Below are 22,094 nucleotides of genomic sequence, written 5' to 3' on the forward strand. Positions count from 1 at the left end.
AGTTACCTCAAGGCCCATGCTCCCTCTCCTTCAACTACAATGTTTCAGAATTTGTGGGTGCCAGCCAGCTGATCCCATGGACTGCTGGCATTTATTTATTTTTATAAACACCAGGTTTTCTCAGAATAAAACCTCCTTAACCAACAGTCCTGGCTCACTGATGAGGCAAGGTGAGGCGCCCACCTCAAGTGGCTGAAGCCCTAGAGGTGGCACCCACCTCACCTCTGCCACCCGCCCAGAGATCTCATGAGATCTTGCTGGAAGCTGGTGCTGCTGCTAGTGCTTCACACAGGTAAGAGAGGCGTGATTCAGTGGGCAGCAGATGCGGGTGGCATGTTCCCCATTCACCTCAAGTGGCTAAATGGGACATGCCACCCCATTAACTGAGTTCTAGGAGAATGGGTGGTAGTATGTAAAGGTCCAAATTAATGTTTTGAATACTATACAAAATTCAAGAGGGAACTTCAGCATCACCTGTGCAATGAGCCATGCAATTCCCTGATTCTGTAGGTAATTCTGTACGCTCTGTGCAAGGCACAAGTTCCCCTTTACACTTTACATCAAGGGTGAGGAACCTCAGGCCTGGTGGCCTCCAGGCCTCTCTGTCTGGGCCTTGGACCTCTCCCCAGCCTCTTCCCCAAGCCATACCCCCTCACCAGCCTCACTTCACACCCTCTTTGATTGTTTTTGCCTGGCTAGAATGAGTCCTTGAATTCTGTTAATTCCTCTTGCCTGCCTGGCTGGAGAATAGAGAGGCGAGTGGGACTGTGTAAAGAAACTAGCCTGCTGTACAAGGTAAAATTTACATTAACAGCTTTGCCCACTTTTGCCCCTGGCCCTGACCTTCACTGCCATGTAACTCTCAGGAGGTTACCCAGAAAGGAATGCAGCCCTGAAGCTGGAAAAGGTCCCACAGCCTTCCTTTATAGCAAGAGCATCACTAGTTTAACTACTCTGAGTCCATCCATAAAGCACCTGAAAGGGGTTTAGTAGCATACTTGTGGCATAAGAGGGACTGAGTACTGTTAGAGTGGAGAAAATGGTAACAAGCAGGTTTGTGACATATCTACATCCACGCACTCAAACACTTCATTCTCCCCCTTGAGTTCCTGTGCTGTCTTTTAGCTGACTGATACTGCTGATTCTAATAGCCTGGAGTCTCTAGGTCCCAGAAAGTTTCCACTCACCTGGACACTGCCACATATCCTATTCCTGCTATGGTGGTGGGTAGTGGTAGCGATCCTTTGTCACACTGACAAATGTACATAAATAATACAACAGACAGTGCACTAGCTTTGATCTAAATGGACCTTGCCAACGCGCTAGCATGACATTTACGGTATATTTTCTTTAATGATTTCATTGAAGTGTTACTATGGTCTTCCAAGCATTAAGTCTTGTTGACTACAAAACATTTGTTTTCAAATGCCGATCTTCTAATGCTTTTATTTGTTTCTCTCTTTCTCATTTAGTCGTCTTCCAGTTTGAGCCAAAGGAAATATATGTATCTAACTGGACCAATTACAAGGAAATTGAGATTGAAGACTTAATTCCATATGGTTCCTTGGCTTACCGCCTTACCATGATGGAACAGCTTGTGTCTTTCTCTCTTGGCTTTACTTTATAGGTAGGGGTGGGAGGAAGATGCTAGGAATTTCTATTAAGACCCCATATTAATTTTGCGTTCATTTTTTAAATCCCAAAATGAGGTAACTTTGAACCCCAACTTCAATTCCCGTCAGTCCTGGTCATTGGCCATGCTGGCTGGAGCTAATGGGAGCTGTAGTCAAAGAACATTAGATTTCCGAGCCCCCGTTCTACACAATTTTGTGGGTAATTTGTGAAAATCTGAAACACTTGATTTTTCAAACTGGTTACTTTAAAAGCACACATAGGAGCTCAAATGGAACACCTAGTTGCAAGTCCTTCTTAAATTACCATAATTTTAGTAAATTGATTAGCATTTCTCAAAAGAACATCTGTGATTTCTTGTTTGACTTGCATAGTTATAACTTTCAACACAAGACTGTGACTTTCGACAAATGAAATATTAGCATCTTTTCCAGGAAGTAAGTCTTTGTGTTCTAGTATATGATTATCAGCAGAGATGACGGCTGAGTGAGCAGAAGACTTCTTCACTGTTCTAATTTATAATGGGTGCCATATTTATGTTCTCTCCTTTCCTGTGTTATGCAGAAATCCCCCCTTACATTTTATGTGCCTCTATTGCTAAGGGGTTAGCTAGGCTATATTAATGGAACATAATAATATTCCAGTTTCCTGCTGAAAATGTATTTTAAGCAGGCATATTTAAGGCCCATGAGAAACAGCTAGAAATGGAAATGACTTATTAAACTATGGAAAGTCTATGTGGCAAGTAACAATAGTAACAATTTTACCTTCATGCTGTCACTCAGAAATGTTTCCATGAGATAGAGAGAGATTAATTATGTATTTTTGCCAGTTCCATACTTATAACTAGTGAGAAAATCTTTGTGAAGACACTTGTCAAAATAGACAAAGATAAGAAAAACTATGTAAAGAAAAAACTTTTGTGCACAAATGTGATGTTATCACGGAACATCTATTTTCAAAAGAACTCATTTGATCAATAGGATTGAAACAGGTCTTGGTCAACTCTTTTGAACATAGTCTACAACAAGAAAAAAGCTCAACAATTCAAACACTAAGGTAAATTATACATATTAGAAAGAAAACAAAATAGAAGTTGGAACTTGGGGGAGGGGGAGACTTTCTCAGTTAGAACTTTACTCTCCCTACTGCCCATGAATTATAATATAAATGTCCTGAATTGACCTTATTAGCAGTGGTGCAGTTAAATAATTTTAGACTCTAGACTTAATGGTCTTACGGGGAGAGTCCTCTTTAGATGTTAACATATATTGCTCGACTTGCTTCAAACTATGGTGATTCAAATCCCTACTCAGCTATAAAGCTTACTGGCTGACCTTGAGCCAGAGGCTCTCTTTCAGCCTAGCCTATCTTGCAAGATTGTTGTGATGGATAATATGGGAGGAGGAGAGAATAATGTATGCTGCCCTCAGCTCCTTGGATACAATATGGGATATAAATATGATACATACCGCTGTATGCATGGATCTCCATGCTACCATCTCTGCAAAACAAATGGTTGGCAAAGTAATCACTGCCACTACCAATCATCTGATGCAAGGGAGGGGAATATGGTGCCTGTTTTTAGATCTCTTCACTAACAGGTGAGCACGTGTGTCAGAGATGAGAGCTCCAGTGTGGTGTCATGCATGGGATAAAGGTTCTTCAGTGCTGTGTGGGTAGGGATGAAATCAGGCTATGCACTAATATGCATTAGGAACTTTCCAGAGAACCTAAAGCTAGTCTTCTTAACCTGGTGCCCTTCAGATATTCTGGACTACAACTTTGGCCATATTGGCTGTTGCTAATGGTAGCTGTATTCCAAAATTTCTGGAGGGGACTAAGCTTGGAAAGGATGCCCTGTACTCTCAATGTACATGCCTGAAAGTATCCTGTGTAGCAGCAATCCAGTGATGTTACTGAACTCTCACTGTGCTGAGGCCTTGGGGCAGTTGAGATGGGCAGCCTAGTTGCCCATGCAACTTTGGTTCCCACATTCATTCCAGCAAGGATAGATAGCTTGTGGCTCACCATATTTTCTTGAACTACAACTCTCATCATCCCTGACCATTGGTCATGTTGACTGGGGCTGTTGAGAGCTGGGAGTCAAACAATATCTGGAGGATAAATTGGTCACTCCTGAATTCCAGATTCTATAATCTATTGTACTTTCCCTTCAGACATTTCATAGCAGAATGTAGTGGCTTCACTCATTCCTAGGTGTTGTGTGTTTTCACCTATGAGGTGTCCCATTTTGTGTGCAGGATCGAGCCTCCATCAGCAATCCATATATGGAATCCTGCTTCAATATATTGCACATTCTGGCTGTATCAAGGCAGAAGTGAGCCCCTTTACCCCATATCCTAACTGACGGTGCTCTACTTTGCTCCTACTGATTAATAGTATCAGATTTCTAATTGTTATTCCCAGTAATCTACCAGTCTATATAATTTATCTGTTTTAATTTGGACTGGTTCATATGCTCTCCCATTCAGATATCTGACATGAACTGACAGAAGACAGTATAGTAGAACCTCTCAAAATGACTTGCCGTTTGAAAATTCTTATTCTCCCTTAAAGAGGGACTGATGTTCACCATCATAAAACCTATGAACTGTTTGCATAAAAACAGCATAGAGCAGCTATGTTTTATTTTTTATGGTCTGCATGAAATTCAGACATCTTAATATTTCAGCTCACTATTTTTCCACTCTCTCCTAGTCATGTGGTGTTCTGCCATTTATATAACGGTTGTGAATTTTGTTGATTGCCTGGTGAGACAAGCCAGAGAGGTAAGGTGTTAAAACATATCTATAATGTTGGTTCTCACACTGTTTGGAAAACACTTGGCTTTAGAACAGAGATTTGCTGTAACACTGCAATAAAGGTATCCAAGTTACAATTCTAGCATGAAGTCCTGAATTGAAAGGACAGGCGGCATGAAAACCTGACTAAAGATAATGTGCTCACAAACTGTAATGGTCAAAAGGTAAAGAGATAACATTTTGCAGTCCTTTGTTTAACTACTATGCTTCCTGCTTGGTGGCTGGTTACTAGAAACAGCTACAGGGGTGGGTGGATAAAGCACTGTTCTGTTCAGGTAGCTAGAAAAACAGTCTGAAAGATGTTATGTGGTGAATGAAAGAGACAGACTGTCTTTTTGCAGGAGGTGGAGATTTTCAAGCATGTTCTCTTTTTTTGCTTTGAAGCTTTACCCAGATGCTCACAGCAGCTCCACCAAAGGCAGGATGCTGGAAAACTGAGGAAAGGTCCCAAGGAATGTACAAGTGAATAAGAACAGAGTCAGAAATATACAAAGAGACCAGATGAAAAAGGTTTGCAGAAGGAAGAGAGAGTGGATGGAGGAAGAAAACTGGATTTAGAGGTGGGAAAGACATAAAGGGTTCCGCTAAAATTCAACAAAGTCTTATGAAGAGTAATGACATTGAAATCAATGCACCTAACTTAGCCATGTTCATTAATTTCAGTCTACGCTGAGTAAAAGATAGTTGACCACCACCCTAACAGAGAAATTCTACATTGGTAAGCCAATGGCAAGCTAGAAGGAGAACTCTGTAGAGTACTGCGGGCGAGCAAAGGGAACCACTGTGCTACAGAAAAATCACCACAAGTGTAGATTAAAAAGACAGAAAATGAGTCCTGTGATGAAAAGGTGTGAAAACTCCATGAGCACAGGAGACTCCTCACTTCAGAAGATCACCCTGGAGGGTGATCACAGGCTGGAAGGTGGCGAGAACAGTGACCAGGGGTGGAACTAGCACACTCCTCCTTGCACACACACATATGCACACACACAGGCAACATTTATTGGTAGTGCCTGAAGAGAGCCATATATCTTGTTATATTTGGACCTGGAGCTAAACAGGCCATTTATCCATTACAAGGTATAAAACTTTGGATTTCAGATAGGCTTACCCCACCAGGTATACTGTATGTCAATTTTGCTTTCTCGTCAAGCTTTCAATGTTAAATTTCAAAAATGCCACGCACTGTCACCTAATGATGCATGAGCCCATTGATAAAACAACAGCCATGCACTGCAAATGTAAAGCAATGCATAATGGCTTGCTGGTAAGAATATAGTGTCTTGTCTTTTTCCAATTGAAACCTGGTGACAAGCCAGCAAAACTTAAATAGGTGCAGGAAATACATTTTTAATTTTCTGGTTTATAGTCTAAGATAAAAACCTTTCTGCATTCCCTGGCAAAGTAATATTGCAAATCTAGTTAAAAGGAACCATTTGAAACTCATGGGGATGCTTCCTAAATGTCACATTGAGAAAATGGGTGGCAGATCACTGTATTTCAGAAGGCCCTAAAGCAATAAAAAATGCAGATGATTTCCACAATGCATTATATACCCTTTCTCGCATGTAGAATATCAATGATAAGACTAATCAGAACAGAATACTTAACCAGATGCCTAGCTCTAACAACAGAAATTTCCCCTCAAACATATAAGGAGAGCCAATGTTAAGATTCTCAGAATATTGATGGAATTTTAATTTATGCAGAACACATTACCCAGGTGTTCTGGCCGAGATAGCAAAAGGAGAAACTAGCATATATGACATACTGCTTTCCATTAACCCCCTGGCACTGGGCAATTTCAAACTCCCCTTACTAAAGGCTAATCCATTTTGCTTTAGTACTTAGCATTCAAATAAAATTCTCAACTTCTGGTGCCAAAATATTTACACACTTTTTTGAGCAGAAGAAAGGCATATGGCGATTTTGATCGCTTGCCAACTCTACTTTTTGTTATATCAAGTTAAGAAGAATGAAACATATGCTTCGAAACCAAAGCAGTGCTTTCGATTATTACATCAACAGGCTCTGCCTCTTAGAGGGAGGCAGTTCAGAACTCTACAAGAAAACAGAGCCTTGGATCTTGGAGAATCTTGACCTCGAGGGTTGCCTTGCTCTTCTGGGACATGGTAACTGCTGCCCTCCTAAGGATTTGTGGATTCCTTCATACCAGGGCTCACTCACAACCACAGGGTTGTGCTTTCCAGACGTTTTAAATTCTCTATGCATACCAAGCTGGTGCTGATTATTTTTGCAGCCTGCCTTTTCATGGCCCTGCCTTGTGACAAACTACCCCTGAAGGAGTGTGATGTGTCCCCCACCAGAGGTAATACCTCTCCCCTAACACCCTGTATACCCCAGGGGATATGGGAGGTGCAGTATAATTTTCCATAAGTTACACAAACACACACACACACACACACACACAGAGAGAGAGAGAGAGAGAGAGAGAGAGAGAGAGAGAGAGAGATTTTTTTCTTTAAAAAAAAAGTTTAGTGGTACTCTCATTTTTCTACTCATATTGAAATACTGCCCTTCAGTGAGGTCAAACTCAGATTCACAAAACGATAAGGGGTACCCCTGCGTATCCCCAGGGGAGGAAAACACTGTGTGTATGTATGTATGTATGTATGTGTGTGTATGAGAGAGAGAGGAGAGAGAGAGAGAGAGAGAGAGAGAGAGAGAGAGAGAGAGATGACTTCACAACAAAGGATTTATGATGAGACAAACAACATGTAACTCTTGAACATCAAGCAAGCACAATTTTCTATCATACATACATATATAAGGATTTTACATAAATGACACAATAAAACAGAACACTGTGCTTTTTAAAGTGCTGTCTTTCAGGCTGCTACTACAGAAGCTCTTTAGTTGGTTCAGTTTTTCTCCTTTGAAGCTTAGTCCTCGCTGGCCACAAAGAGGAACAATTGTCTCTATTCAGTCACCTCAGTTCCACACCAGTCCTCTTAAAATGGCTTCCAGTGCCAATAGTTCCATGAAGAAAGGAAACTTTAAAGTCCATTTTATAACACAAAAGAATATCAACAGACAAGGAACTTATACTTTTGGAGAACTTCATAACTCCTTTTACATTTTTAAAGGAAACCTCAATACCAACCTGTCCCTAGAGGTTTCAGGACTTTGCACAAAGGAGGAAGCCAGGAATCATCTAATCTAACCAGCATTTCCTACATGCACTGAGGAAAGTAATCTTCCTTTCTTAATATAGGCATTTTGCCCATAGTAGTAGTGGCTGCTCCATGCTGAGCAGGTGCAGGAATATCCTCCCTCCAGAATTCTTAAAAGGAACATATTCCAGTGGGTTACACTAGCCCTGCCTGCACCCAGTCTCCCCACTTTGCAACACCCTCTCATCTCCTGACTTTCATGCAGTGAAACCACAAGTTTGCAGGGAGATTCTAAGCACATTCAGCTGAAGGCAGTTACGGTCCTCCTTTGATCGGGAACCTTGATTGTGGGAAGGATTTGATGTGTGTTCAATTGAATGCAGTTACAAACCACATCCAGACCTTCATGTTCAATGTGTGAAAGTCAAAAGTGCAGCTGCTGTTTATTGGGACATGGTGACGTGCTCTCTCGACATGGTTTCAACGCTTTGACTACTGCAAACACCCCACAAAAGTTTCAATCCAGTACCCACTTAATGGAAGCAAGCTCCACTAAACTCAATTGAGTAGACATGTATTCCACTGTGAGTGTTGGGCTTGTGGCACCCTAAAAAGAAATGGAAATACGAAATTCAGTGGACTCTGGGAAGAAAAGCTCCCTATTGTTCTCATTGAGATAAAGTGAGCAGAGTTTGCCTCCTGCAATTAAACAGCAACATCAGAGAGCAATGTTAACCTCAAGATTATTGGTGACATTCAAATAATACTCAAGAAAAATGCAGAATTTAGCACAGGAGCTTTGAAACAATGTAGCCCTATAGCTACATTGTGAACCCTGCAATGGAATATATATGACCATATTGTTGTTTAAACTACCAAGTGAGAAATAATTTATCCTTAGATCTCCAGTGGCAATAAAGATTAGTCAGAATGTAATTAGTTAGACTAGAATATGTTCTGCAGAAACAAAGTGGTGGATGTGTGTGATTTCTAGATAAGTTTTCATTTTATTGAGTTGTGCTTATTTCATGTAATAAACCGTCACAGAGAGAGAGAGAGAGAGAGAGAGAGAGAGAGAGAGAGCTAGCTGTAAATGAGGACTGACATGAAATACAGATAATTAATTATAAATAAATAATTGCAAAAAAGAAATCATAGATTATTTTAGAAATCCAAGTCCAATGTCTCAGTCATGGGCCAGTGTTGCCTGCTGCCTATCTCTTATCTTTAGATCCTACCTCCTTCACAGGCCCAGGATGAAAGAAAGGTAAAGGTAAAGGTACCCCTGCCCGTACGGGCCAGTCTTGACAGACTCTGGGGTTGTGCGCCCATCTCACTTAAGAGGCCAGGGGCCAGCGCTGTCCGGAGACACTTCCGGGTCACGTGGCCAGCGTGACATCGCTGCTCTGGCGAGCCAGAGCTGCACACGGAAACGCCGTTTACCTTCCCGCTGGTAAGCGGTCCCTATTTATCTACTTGCACCCGGAGGTGCTTTCGAACTGCTAGGTTGGCAGGCGCTGGGACCGAGCAGCGGGAGCGCACCCCGCCGCAGGGATTCGAACCGCCGACCTTTCGATCGGCAAGTCCTAGGCGCTGAGGCTTTAACCCACAGCGCCACCTGCGTCCCAAGGATGAAAGAAAAGACATTCGCAAATAGTAATGTGGGGAAAATTCTGTTCAGTGCTTATTTAAAGGCAAGCTTACATCATTTGCAATTTCTGAAACAATATGTGAACCAAAACACAGCCATCTTTTGAAATGTCCACTTCTCTGAATTTTGCATTACAGCTCTCCAGTAAAGTAAAGGTAAAGGTGAAGGGACCTCTGATAGTTAAGTCCAGTCATGAACGACTCTGGGGTTGCGGCGCTCATCTCACTTTACAGGGTGAGGGAGCCGGTGTTTGTCCGCAGATAGTTTTTTCAGGTCATGTGGCCAGCATGACTAAGCCGCTTCTGGCACAACGGAACACCGAAACCAGAGCAGCGCACAGAAATACCATTTACCTTCCCTCCGGAGAGGTACCTATTTATCTACTTGCACTTTGACATGCTTTCCAACTGCTAGGTTGGCAGGAGCTGGGACCGAGCAATGGGAGCTCACCCTGTCACAGGGATTTAAACCGTTGACCTTCTGATCGGCAAGCCCACGGCTGAAAAGCATGTATGACTGTAAAGTGCCCATGAATGCATATATTAATGAAAATAACATACAAAACTATTGGAGAAAATTGCACTGCAGAAATGTGTATATCTGGCAAAATTGCATATAAAAATATGTATAGGAGAAAATTGCAGCAAAATGGGTGGGGAAAGCCATCGTACATCACTGGGTACATGGCATGTTTGCTGAAGTATATAGAATTCAGTCCCGACTTCCAGGTTAGCGCCATCGTCTAATGGCGGATTCCCTCCGAGCTCCGGAGGGAATCGGGTCCTGCCGCGGCGGCGACGCGGGGACCCTTAGAAACCACAGGTGCGGAAGCCTGTGGACCTGGTGACTCGGCAGGCACCATTTGCACCCCCCGACCCGCGAAGGAGCCTTTTTAAAGGCTACGGAACCGGGGACGGGGAGCGGCATGGTACTGAGAGTCGACTGCTTCCCCTACTGAGTGCAGCCGCATGCCATGGACGGAGAGCGCTGACTTCTTCCTTTGAACATTTGGATTAAAAGTAACAACCCGTGAGTGATACGGAAATTGGACTTATAAAAGGTAAAAAGAATTTTTTTAGATTTGGCACGAACGGGGAAGGCGCAAAGAGGAAGTCCGTCTCCCCGCCTTGTAAACATCTTAAAACAAGGACCAGATAACTAAGGTTGAGAGAATATCTTTTTTTTTAGTGGATTAAAGCAAGTAATTCCATGTTTTGGCAGTAAAAAGTGATCTTGCTGGAGGATAAAAGTTAATTTTGAGAGTGGAAGAGTCACCCCCCCCCCCTTCAAGACCCGGGAGTGATCCGGGAGAGAGCCTGTTGGAGGGATACAGAAGATTTTGACAGCTGTCAAATTAGCTGTCAAAGTTGGGGAATAAAAAGAGAACTTTGTTTCTGGTGCCTTTGCTGGTTAGATTTGTTACAATCTGGATATAAATTCTTGAAAACAAAGAAGGACAAATTATCTTGACTTTTGGGTTGGAACTGGAAAGAATACTAAGTAACCATAATCCATAATCCCTCTAGAGGGGGTTCTGGGACATTACAAGAATGGCTGTAAGTGGAAAAATACTGATTGAATTGAACAGGACTTTCTTTCTCCTGGGAAAGTTACAAGAACAAAGTGATGTTTTGGCTACAGGAGTTATAACACTGAATGAAACAGTAAACAAATTTACTGAATTTGGAAGGGACTTGTCTCAAGTCTTTGCAACTGAACAAAAAGTCCTTGTAGCTGAACAAAAGGCTTTTGCAGCTGAACAAGAAAAGAAATCTGAGAAATCTGAGAAAGTGGAAAAAGAGATGTATGATGATCTGGAGGGAAAGGAAGGAGGAGCTATAATGCTGCGGATGATTAAGGAGAGCCAGAGGCCTGTCAAGATGGATGTAAAGGAAAACAAGATCTGGAGGATGAAAATCTGGTTTGAATCGAAGAATGAAGAACTGAGAGATCTCCTTATGTGGGGATCTGAAGACCTATGGATTACAAATTTGACCAAGGTGGAAGCTGGAGCTTTTGGGACATTTGGACTTAAAAAAAGCAAGATACAAGATTTGGGCTCCATTCTTAAATATGGAGGTCTGGCTGGAAGAAAAATGGACATTATGGGGACAGAGCTTCTCCGAGACTTGGTGTTTAATATAAAGGACTATCAAAAAAACCGGCAGAGAGGAACTGAGAGAGAATTTGCTTAAGCCTAGTAAGAACTATGAAATACAGATGTAAAGATTTTCCCCAGGACAAATCTAAACCTAAGACAGAAGACACAATTGACACAGCTTGTTCAGCATCAATAATGGAAACATGTTCTTAAATCTATCATCATAGCGTATCTGGACCTCTAGCTACTTTCTATCGATCATAAAAGCAGTCATAAGACTTTTTCGAACACTGGTAAATTTAGTGGAAAAGAGGTAAATACACATTCATGATGTCAGAAATGAAGATTATTGCTTCATCTAGATAAATGATGCAAAATATTCTTATGAATTTGTAGTGAGTAGATGTACAGGCAAGGAAAATCAGAAAAAGGTAGTCAACATAACCTGAATTTTTTTTAATGAAGATTAAGGAGACTTGTATTTTGAATAATTATCTAATTCCAGTTTTCCTACTAGCTTTTTCCTCAGTGGTTTTTTTTTTTCTTTCTCCTCCCCTGTTGTCCTGTTGCTTTTTCCTTCCAATTTCCCTCATTGGTTTTGAATTTATATTGACGCGAATACTTCAAGGACCTCTCACCATATGAACTGACTTGGACCCTGAAATCATCATCTGAGGCCCTTCTTCTTGTGCCTTGTCCGCAAGAGATCCAGAGGGTGGCAACACAAGTGTAGGCCTTTTCCGTGGTGGCTCCCTGCTTGTGGAACGCTCTCTCCAAGGAGGCTCACTGGGTGCCTTCATTACATATCTTTAGGCTCCAAGCAAAAGCATTCCTTTTCTCACAGGCCTTTGGCAAATTAAACTATCTATGGCCTTTTAAATTGTTGGGGTATTGTTTTTGTTTGCTACTATGTTATGTATTTTCCTGCTTCTATATTGTTAACCACCCTGTGATCCTTGGGCAATATAGAAATTTAATTAATTAGTAATTGTCAGCTGGAGTAGCCTGCATGCTACAGAGCAGAGGTGGGAATCTATGACCTTCAAGAGTTTGTCCAAGTCTTATCAGCCCCAGCCAGCATTGCCAATGATCAGGTGTGATGGCAACTGGAATCACAGGTTTCCCTCAACTGCTATAGAGAGATGACTGCTTCCTTTCTTTCCTAATAAGAAAGAAAGAAAGAAAGAAAGAAAGAAAGAAAGAAAGAAAGAAAGAAAGAAAGAATAAACAGTTAATAAGAAAATTAAGAAATATTTAGCGCTAGTAACGAAATGAACTATATGACCGAAAAGAATTTTCTCTCTCTTGCCTATAATTCTGTAATTTCACATTTGCAGGGGTTAATTAGAATCTCAGACAAGGATCATGGTATGTAATCAACTGCTGATTCCTTTACACCAGGACATATCATTGTGTAGCCTCATATTTTCAATTTGATATGCCAAATTCGTTCTTCCTGAAACAATATTTGAACCAAAATGCAGCCATCCTCCAAATTCACACTTCTCTGAATTTTGTAATCCAGTTTTACAGCCACGAGAAGTGTAGAAAAGGGCATATACTAGAATAAAACGCACATTAAATGCATATATTTCAGTGCTGAAAATGTGTTCTACCAGTGAAACGTGTGTACATTAGACAGAATTGCCTTTTAAAAGGGGGCAACTAGGAAAATTTGCTGATAATTTTCATAACATTTTTTTTATTAAAAATAATACCACAAACAAACAAAATACAAACTGATATGGGAATGTGGAGGACCTAAGATCTGGAAAATTAAAAACTTAGAGAAAGCAAAAATGACAGATTCACATTCCGAACTGCATAATGTTGGTTTCTGATGACTTAAATGGGAAAATCCTGTGGTGGGATTTCTCAGATTCTCCTATTGTTGACATTTTCTGCATCAATATGCTTGTTTTTGGACTATTTCACGGATAAAAGCGAATGGGAACTTAAAGCTGCAACACAACCAGATGCTTAAAGATAGGCTGCCAATCATTCTTATAAGCATCCATCATATTCAAAATTGTACACTCTATTACATGCTCAGTATAAACAGAATAGAAATGTCACTCTAATATTGATATTCTGACACATTTTTCAACTTAAGTTACACTGGCACTTAAACAAGGGGGGGGGGACCAAAACAAGCTATAAAACCACAAAGGAAACAAGGAAAAATGCTAAATGGCATAAGCTGAAAGACAGGCAAATCTGAAAAGAAAAGATGAGCAGGGAGGGGGAGGAGAAGAGTTTGGATTTGATATCCTGCTTTATCACTACGCTAAGGAGTCTCAAAGCAGCTAACAATCTCCTTTCTCTTCCTCCCCTACAACAAACACTCTGTGAGGTGAGTGGGGCTGAGAGACTTCAGAGAAGTGTGACTAGCCCAAGGTCACCCAGCTGCTGCATGTGGAGGAGCGGAGACGCGAACCCGGTTCACCAGATTACGAGTCTACCGCTCTTAACCACTACACCACACTGGCTGCATGGCAAACAGGAGGTCCTTTAGTTGCACCAAAGCCAATTGAGATCTTGTATGCAGCATCAGAAAGCTCCTCTGTAGTGGTGACCCATCTATGGAACGCCCACCCCTCAGAGATACAGCTGGCACTATCTTCTTTGAGCTTTCATCACCAACTAAATTCCTATTTCTTTATCCAGGGTTTGAGTTCCTAGCTACTTGATGTGCTGGATTATGCTGTTTTCATCTGTTCTATGGGTGTGTGTTTTTTGGTTTTGATGTTTTTGCTGCTGATATGGTTTTACCTGGGATTGCTTTGCCATGAAAGGCGAGTTAGAAATAACTTTTAAAATACAGTGGTACCTCAGGTTACATACGCTTCAGGTTACATACGCTTCAGGTTTTAGACTCCGCTAACCCAGAAATATTACCTCGGGTTAAGAACTTTGCTTCAGGATGAGAACAGAAATCATGCTCTGGCGGCGCGGCAGCAGCAAGAGGCCCCATTAGCTAAAGTGGTGCTTCAGGTTAAGAACAGTTTCAGGTTAAGAACGGACCCCCGGAACAAATTAAGTACTTAACCCGAGGTACCACTGTAAGTAATTAATTGTTGAAATAGGCACTCAAGAGCACCATCAGTGTTTTTTGTTCAAAAGCAGATGAGGTATTGGGAACATTGGACAGAGACTATTTTTAAAAAAATGTTTAATGTCAAATGGAAATTATTTGTAGTAAATAAACGTTTGCACAAGCCTACTCTCTAATTAAAATAATTAAGAAGAATCTAATATATGATGCAAAGGAAATAAATAACAGCCAGCAAGATAAATAAGCATTGCTGTGCTCAAGCTGTAGTATATGGATTTTTGAATAATTTTTATGTCTGGTTAATCAATCTGGATTAGTTAATAAGATTAAGGAGATTGCCTTCTACTTCCATATTTAAATCTCAGCAGTTGTTTGGTAACCATGGAAGCAGATTGACCACCACTTAGGCAGACTTTCTCCTCCCTGCCTGCCTGTATGTTTTCAACCCAGTATTTTTGACTTGAAGCTAAATATCAGTATAATCAGCTTTCTTTACACAATACTATATAATTGTTGCACTAGCTGGAGTGGATTTAGAATAAAGCAGGGTGTCTGAAAGAGCTTGAAATAATTGTGAGCCTGGTGTAAACAAAGACATTTATTCTTAGTGTTGGAGAAGGAAGTAGGGAAGACCACTGTGGTTCAAGAGTTAGTTGTATGTAGACCATGGAGATGGGCATGGTTCAATTTCCCATTCCTATGCTTTTAATCGGACCCCAACACACAGCCCTGCATCATTTGGGGGGGGGCGCTGCTTTAGGGAAGTTTTCAATGACTGCTGTTTTTAAGCTTTTGTTGGAAGCCGCCCAGAGTGGCTGGGTTTCCCCTGATGGGTGGGGTAGAAATAATAATAATAATAATAATAATAATAATTATTATTATTATTATTATTATTATTATTATTATTATTATTTGAGTTGCTTTATGCATTAGAATAGCAGTTTTAATCAGTTCTTTGAATACTGTAACCAAAATGTCTTTTCAAAAAAAGAATTTTCCACTTCTACTACATGCTTCAGCTTCTGCTATGCAGAAGCGTGTAGAAGAGAATCACAGTGGTACCTCTCTTGACCTTAGAATGCATGAACGATGACTCCTTACCAGTTCTTCACACACACACATGCACTGTAAAGGTCTTTCTGAGACTATGGTTCATGCAGTTCTCTCTTTCTTTCCTACAAGTTAATAACCACGATGTTCTCAGGCAGTGAAACATGCTATACGTACCACGATCTGATTAAGTCAAGCCCTTTTGCATTCCAAGTGTCTCTGTGATTAATGGTTGCTATAAGTGTGCTGCACATGATATTACTACCCTGTAAGAAAAATTATGATGACGTTATAATGCACTAACTTTTGGACACAGTTAGTAAAAAAAAAAAAGGCTTTGATTTTAGCAGCCAAAGAGATTATATAGCATTCTCCTTTTCATCTTTTTCTTGCATCTTGACAATGGGAGTTTTCTCCTCTGGTTTCATAGCTTGGGTTTCTTCTGGGCTTAACCACACTGGTGCAGGAGAACTAAAGTATGTCTAGAGTTATAGCTGTAGTTCATTGGTAGAGCTTTTGCCCTATGTTCAATACCCAGCATCTCCTGGTAACCCTAGGAGATTCCCAGTCTGAAGCCCTAGAGAGCTGCTACCAGTCAGTGTAAACAACACTCAGCTTGTTGTTGCTGTTGTTTAGTCATCTAGTTGTGTCCGACTCTTCATGACCCCATGGACCAGAGCACTCCAGGCACTCCTGTCTTCCACAGCCTCTCGCAGCTTGGTCAAATTCATGTTGGTAGCTTTGAGAACACTGTCCAACCATCTCGTCCTCTGTCATCCCCTTCTCCTTGTGCCCTCCATCTTTCCCAACATCAGGGTCTTTTTCAGGGAGTCTTCTCTTCTCACGAGGTGGCCAAAGTATTGAAGTCTCAGCTTCAGGACTCAACACTCAGCTAGAAGTACATAAAATTAAGTATGCATAGAGAAAAGCTTTTTCCCTCCATCTCTCATAAGACTAAGAGCTTGGGGACATCTAATTAAGCTGAATATTGGAATATTTAGAACAGGCAAAAGCAGGTACTTCTTCACACTATGGAATTTGCTCCCACAGAAGGCAGTGATACTTCTGACACCAGCTATTTATGTAGAAATGCACTACAAGCTGAGTTGATGGTTGACAAACTTTGTTTCTGAAGAGACCTGGGAGCACACAAAGATTGGAGACAAATGTATCCAGCTATGCCACACCTCTGAGTCAGCCCTCCAAGAGCTGGCCTCCTGGGTCATAATTGTTTCTCTTAAAGAAGCCACATGGCAGATTTTTAGTTGATAATGTATACATTACAGAGATGGCTGCCAACTTTTTGTTAGAAGCTCCCGAACAAACAATCAGGAGGGAGAGAACATGTCAGTCAGGCATGTGTCTCTGCCATGGTCCTACTTGAGAGTGGGATGAGCTCCTGACACTTTTATGGCTTTACAAGAGGTTTAGGCATAATTACTGGCAAGGCAGGTAAAGAATCAATGGCTACTAGCCACAGTGCTTATGCTCTGCCTCCATGCTCAGAATCAGTAGGCTTCTGAATACTAGTTGCTGGAAACCACAGCAAGAGTGCTGTTGTGCTCAGGTCCAGCTTGTGAGCTTGCAGGGCTCTTGTTTTGCATGGAGAAGGTCCCAAGTTTAATCCTCAGCATCTCCAGGTAGGAACTGGCAAGACTTGCCTGAAACCCTGGAGAGCTGTTGGCATTGAGTGTTGACTACATGGACCAGTGGTCTGACCCAGTGTGAGACAGCTTTCTGGGTTTCTAAGTTCAACCCTCCTCCCAAAAAGCCCAGAATGCCATATCCATAGAAACAAGATTGGCTTTCAGCATTAGATTCATCCTGCCACAGTACAGGGTACTGATATCACTGCACACCACTTAAATACATCTATTGGAAGCACTGTATGATGGTGGTGATAACGATGATGAAGAATTTCTGGCTAGGTTGGCTAGCAGTTCCGCTATTGTTTCTCTATCTCTCCCTGCTTACAAATCTCCCTGCTTAAAACTGGGTAAGGTGTGAGTGAAATTCAGGTGGCTAGAAGTCCGTTTCCCTTCAACAGCCCTGGTCTCAGTACAGAGACAGAAATTAATATTTGTTCAACATCATGAAATTAGGCAACCCATGAGCAATTACATTTTTACATTAAATATTGAAAACTCAATAATGATTTAATATTATTTTTTCATGCCTTCATAACTCCCCGTACCAAAATGCAACAAGTTTGTTAAAAAAAACATTTCAATGTGCTCTGCAGCAAATCAAGACTGCAAAATTACCTTCCAGTATCTGATTATAGCATAATGCCAGTTACAAGAACTTGGTCAACATTTTGTATTATTCTGCTTATTGTACTCTCCATGTGTTATTAATCTGCAACTCCTTTTCTGTACTTCAAAATATATTGCATTGTCTCAGCTCATTTAAAACCACTGGGGCATTTTATTGTGCTGGTATTTTCATAAAGATTACAAATAACACAATCTAGCTTCATCCAAATGGTATGTCCCCATAGGATAGATAGTTTTCTTGTTTCTAAATTTCCGCTGTGTCCATATCTTGTCACTGACATTTCTGGCATTGTTGGGGAAAATTAAAATGGATTTTCACAAAGCCTTATAGCATTACATCAAACAGAACATTAAAACCAAGGGAATTCACAGCTAAAGGTAAACTGTAGTGGAATAGCTTTGTTTTTGCATTGTTGTTTTCAGAGAAGTAAAATAACACAAAACTGCCTTTCTTAGATTAATGCTAGAGACCTCGGTTCTCAGTTATATGGCATTAAAGTCTGCATCTTGTTGCTGTAGACCAACCTTCCTTGCCCCTCAGGTGTTTTGGACTACAAATCGCATCATCCCTGAGCATAGTTCATGCTGACTGAGGCAGATGGGAGTTGTAATCCAAACCATCTAGACGCCAACAGGTTAGGGAAGGATTCTGACTGTCAACTGCCCCAGCCAGAATGGCCAATGCTGAGGGGTTGTCATAATTCTAATCCAATAACATCTAGAGAGGCCCATGTTGGCTATCCATACTGCAGACAGATGTGTTGCCTGATCCCTACATTTCTAAAGCTTACTTTTTCCAGCATCCAGTTCTCTGCCTTACTTTGCATCTTCCTCTTTCTTTATGTCCATAATAATAATAATAATAATAATAATAATAATAATAATAATTTATTTATACCCCGCCCATCTGGCTGGGCCTCCCCAGCCACTCTGGGCGGCTTCCATAAAAACCAAAAATACAGTAAAATATCACACGTTAAAAACTTCCCTGAACAGGGCTGCCTTAAGATGTCTTCTGAATGTCAGGTAGTTGTTTATCGCTTTGACATCTGCTGGAAGGGCGTTCCACAGGGTGGGCGCCACTACCGAGAAGGCCCTCTGCCTGGTTCCCTGTAGCTTTGCTTCTCGCAATGAGGGAACCGCCAGAAGGCCCTCGGCGCTGGACTTCAGCGTCCGGGCAGAATGATGGGGGTGGAGACGCTCCTTCAGGTATACTGGACCGAGGCCGTTTAGGGCTTTAAAGGTCAGCACCAACACTTTGAATTGTGCTCGGAAACATACTGGGAGCCAATGTAGGTCTTTCAAGACCGATGTTATATGGTCTCGGCGGCCGCTCCCAGTCACCAGTCTAGCTGCCGCATTCTGGATTAGTTGTAGTTTCCGAGTCACCTTCAAAGGTAGCCCCACGTAGAGTGAATTGCAGTAGTCCCAGCGGGAGATAATCAGAGCATGCACCACTCTGGCGAGACAGTCCGCAGGCAGATAGGGTCTCAGCCTACGTACCAGATGGAGCTGGTAAACAGCTGCCCTGGACACAGATTTGACCTGTGCCTCCATGGACAGCTGTAAGTCCAAAATGACTCCCAGGCTGTGTTACCATAAAGCATCAATGCAGCGGCAAGCAAAGGCTGTAGCAGCTCAGTCAGCTGCTTGTGGCTGGAAAGCCAAACAGGATGTTTGTGACTGTTGCCATGGGAACAAAGGGGCAGTCCATTCTGTACAGAGCACCGGATGTTAGCTCAGTGTGTGTGTCATATGACCCGTACTGGAAGTACATGGGTGGAGTTTGATTCTCACTGCTGTTGAGTGCAGACATGTTTCTCTGTACTGATGTAAGAGACAGAAATAAAGGATGTAAATAGATTTCTGTCTGCTTCTTTCCCCTCCCTGGGGGACACCAAAGGGGAGAGAGAAAGAACGGTGTGTTCTTCTCACACATCTGGGAAGAATCGCCAAGACCTCGCCTGCTTATCTGCCGGGAGTAGCAGCGGGGAGGTCGACTAGGAATATCTGCCGGTGCCTACGTCGTGGCGCATTCCTCTGACCCAGGCAGAATTCCAACAGTGGTAGCAGAGGGTGGTTGCTGGTTTCTTCGATCCATGGAAGTCAACAACAATAGTAGCAGAGCTGCTGTTTTCATCACTCCATGGAAGTCTGCAATGAGAGGTTGATCCTCTGCAACTACAGCCTACAGCCAGAAGCTGATCAGACGAAAAGACAGCCAAGCCACGGAGCCCAAGGTATGAGAAATTTCGGGCTTAAAAGAGTGAACGCAGATTGAGTTATTCTCTGGTTCATGGGAGCAGAGTTTGGGAAAAACAGCTCCGAGTGGGAAGAGGCTTGCATTCCAGAGTTTCTTGTGGTTTCCTGTACAAGAAAGGAATGCACAGTTGCTAAGCAACGCTCGTCAGTGAAGTGGACTGTAAGGCAATGCATGAGAGAGGCAAAAACAATGGAATGTTTTGGCTACAGTATCTCATGAACTGTTGGAAAGGAACTTTCCAAAGCAGCTAGTGTTCAGAGCTGCCAGGTGGCAAGAGCGTAAACAACCAGCTATTGGATTTAGCAGGTTTGAGAGTGAGTTTTAATGCAAGGACTCAAAATGGATGCCAAGAAAGGGGGAGTCCTGCCTAGCCCACCCTTTTTAACTAATGACAATTATTCACCTTGGTCTATTAAGATGAAGGCCCTGTTGCAGAATCAGAGACTGTTTGAGGTGATTGAGAACCCCATTCCTGCAGCACCAACACGTGCTTGGGAGTCACAGAATGTGAAGGCCAGGACAGCTATAATTCTGTGTGTTTCAGATTCCCAGCTTGTGCACATTCAGGATTTACAATACGCACGAGAGGTTTGGGACACTTTGCGAAGGACACATCAGAGAGATGCAGGTTCTTCAGCGTTGCTGTATTTTGAGAAGCTGACCAATCTGAGGCTTGCACCTGATGGAGATGTTCAAGCGCACCTGACGGAAATGAAATATCTGCGGCAACAGATGGTGGAACGTAATTTCCGTCTGCAGGAGGAAGTGTTTTGCTTCATGGTGATCAGCAGCCTGAATTGGACTTACAAAACCATTGCCAGTCAGCTTGGTTCCCTTCCAGCGAACGATTTGACCTCGGAGAGGGTCTATGCCATAATTCTTAATGAACATGACAGACTTGCTGCACTGGAAGTGAAAGACAGGGGGAGGGAAGAACGGAGTTCTGACACCCCCACTGCTGTTGCTACTGGAGAAAATGCAGTAGCGCTAAACGTTGTCCAATGTTACAATTGTGGTAAGACTGGGCATCTTCAGAGGAACTGTAAGAAGCCGCGTCAGCACAAAGGAGCCAAGGTGAGCTCCACAAAGTCTGAGGCGTCAGGCAAAAGTCATACCATCTCAAAGGCAAAGACTGCAAAGGTTTTGATGTCGCTAAAAGCCACACTAGAAGCGGGGAACTTCTTCGTCATCGATACTGGAGCGACAGTTCACATGACAGGACGCAGGGATTTATTTTCGACGTTTAAGAAGCAAAGCTTCGCTGTGCAACAAGCCAACGGTCAGAAGTTGGAAGCAACTGGGATTGGAACTGTGTATCTTGAAAGTCTGAACTTGACTATAAACAATGTTTACTTGGTTCCAGAGTTGAAGTTCAATCTGCTCAGCGTTTCGCAGATTACTAAGAAGGGACTAAAACTGTCCTATGATGCTGAAAGCTGCAAGATCTACAAAGATGGAGAGTTATATCTTTCTGCCAAAGAGAAAGATGGACTGTATTTGTTGACTTTTGATCAAAGTGATTACATGGAATGTAATTCTTGTGATTCTAACATGATTTCTTTTGCAGGTCTGACCAAGAAGGACGCCAAACAGGTGACGACGAGGGTCGACAGAGCATTTCAGTGGGTGTATGCTGATGTGATTGGTCCTCTAGCACCTTCTAGAGGCAATGCAAAATATTACCTTGTGTGTGTGGATTCTTTCACAAATTATGTCTGGATTTATGTTTTGCAGAAACCAAAAGAAGCCTTAGAAAGGTTTAAAGAGTTTTGTGACAAGGTTAAAAATATGCATGATGCTAATATTGCTTGTCTTTGTACAGATGAGAAGCCACTATTTCTTTTACAGGATTTCCAGAGGTTCCTGCAGGAGAAAGGGATAAGACACAAAATTGCTAGTTCCGAAGAAGCATGGAAGAAATGTGTCTGTGTTAGAGTGAACAAAGAATTGCAAAAGGGAATGCATGCACAATTGCTTAGTTCGCATCTGCCAAATGAATTCTGGGCGGAGTCGCTATTGTCATACACTTATATGTGGTTGAGAAAGGTTTCAAAAGGTTTGGGATGTTCTCCTTTTGAGAAACTGTTCCATAGAAAACCTTCAGTTG

Source organism: Podarcis gaigeae (assembly GCF_964106915.1).
Source record: "Podarcis gaigeae genome assembly, chromosome: 7".
Classification (NCBI taxonomy): domain Eukaryota; kingdom Metazoa; phylum Chordata; class Lepidosauria; order Squamata; family Lacertidae; genus Podarcis; species Podarcis gaigeae.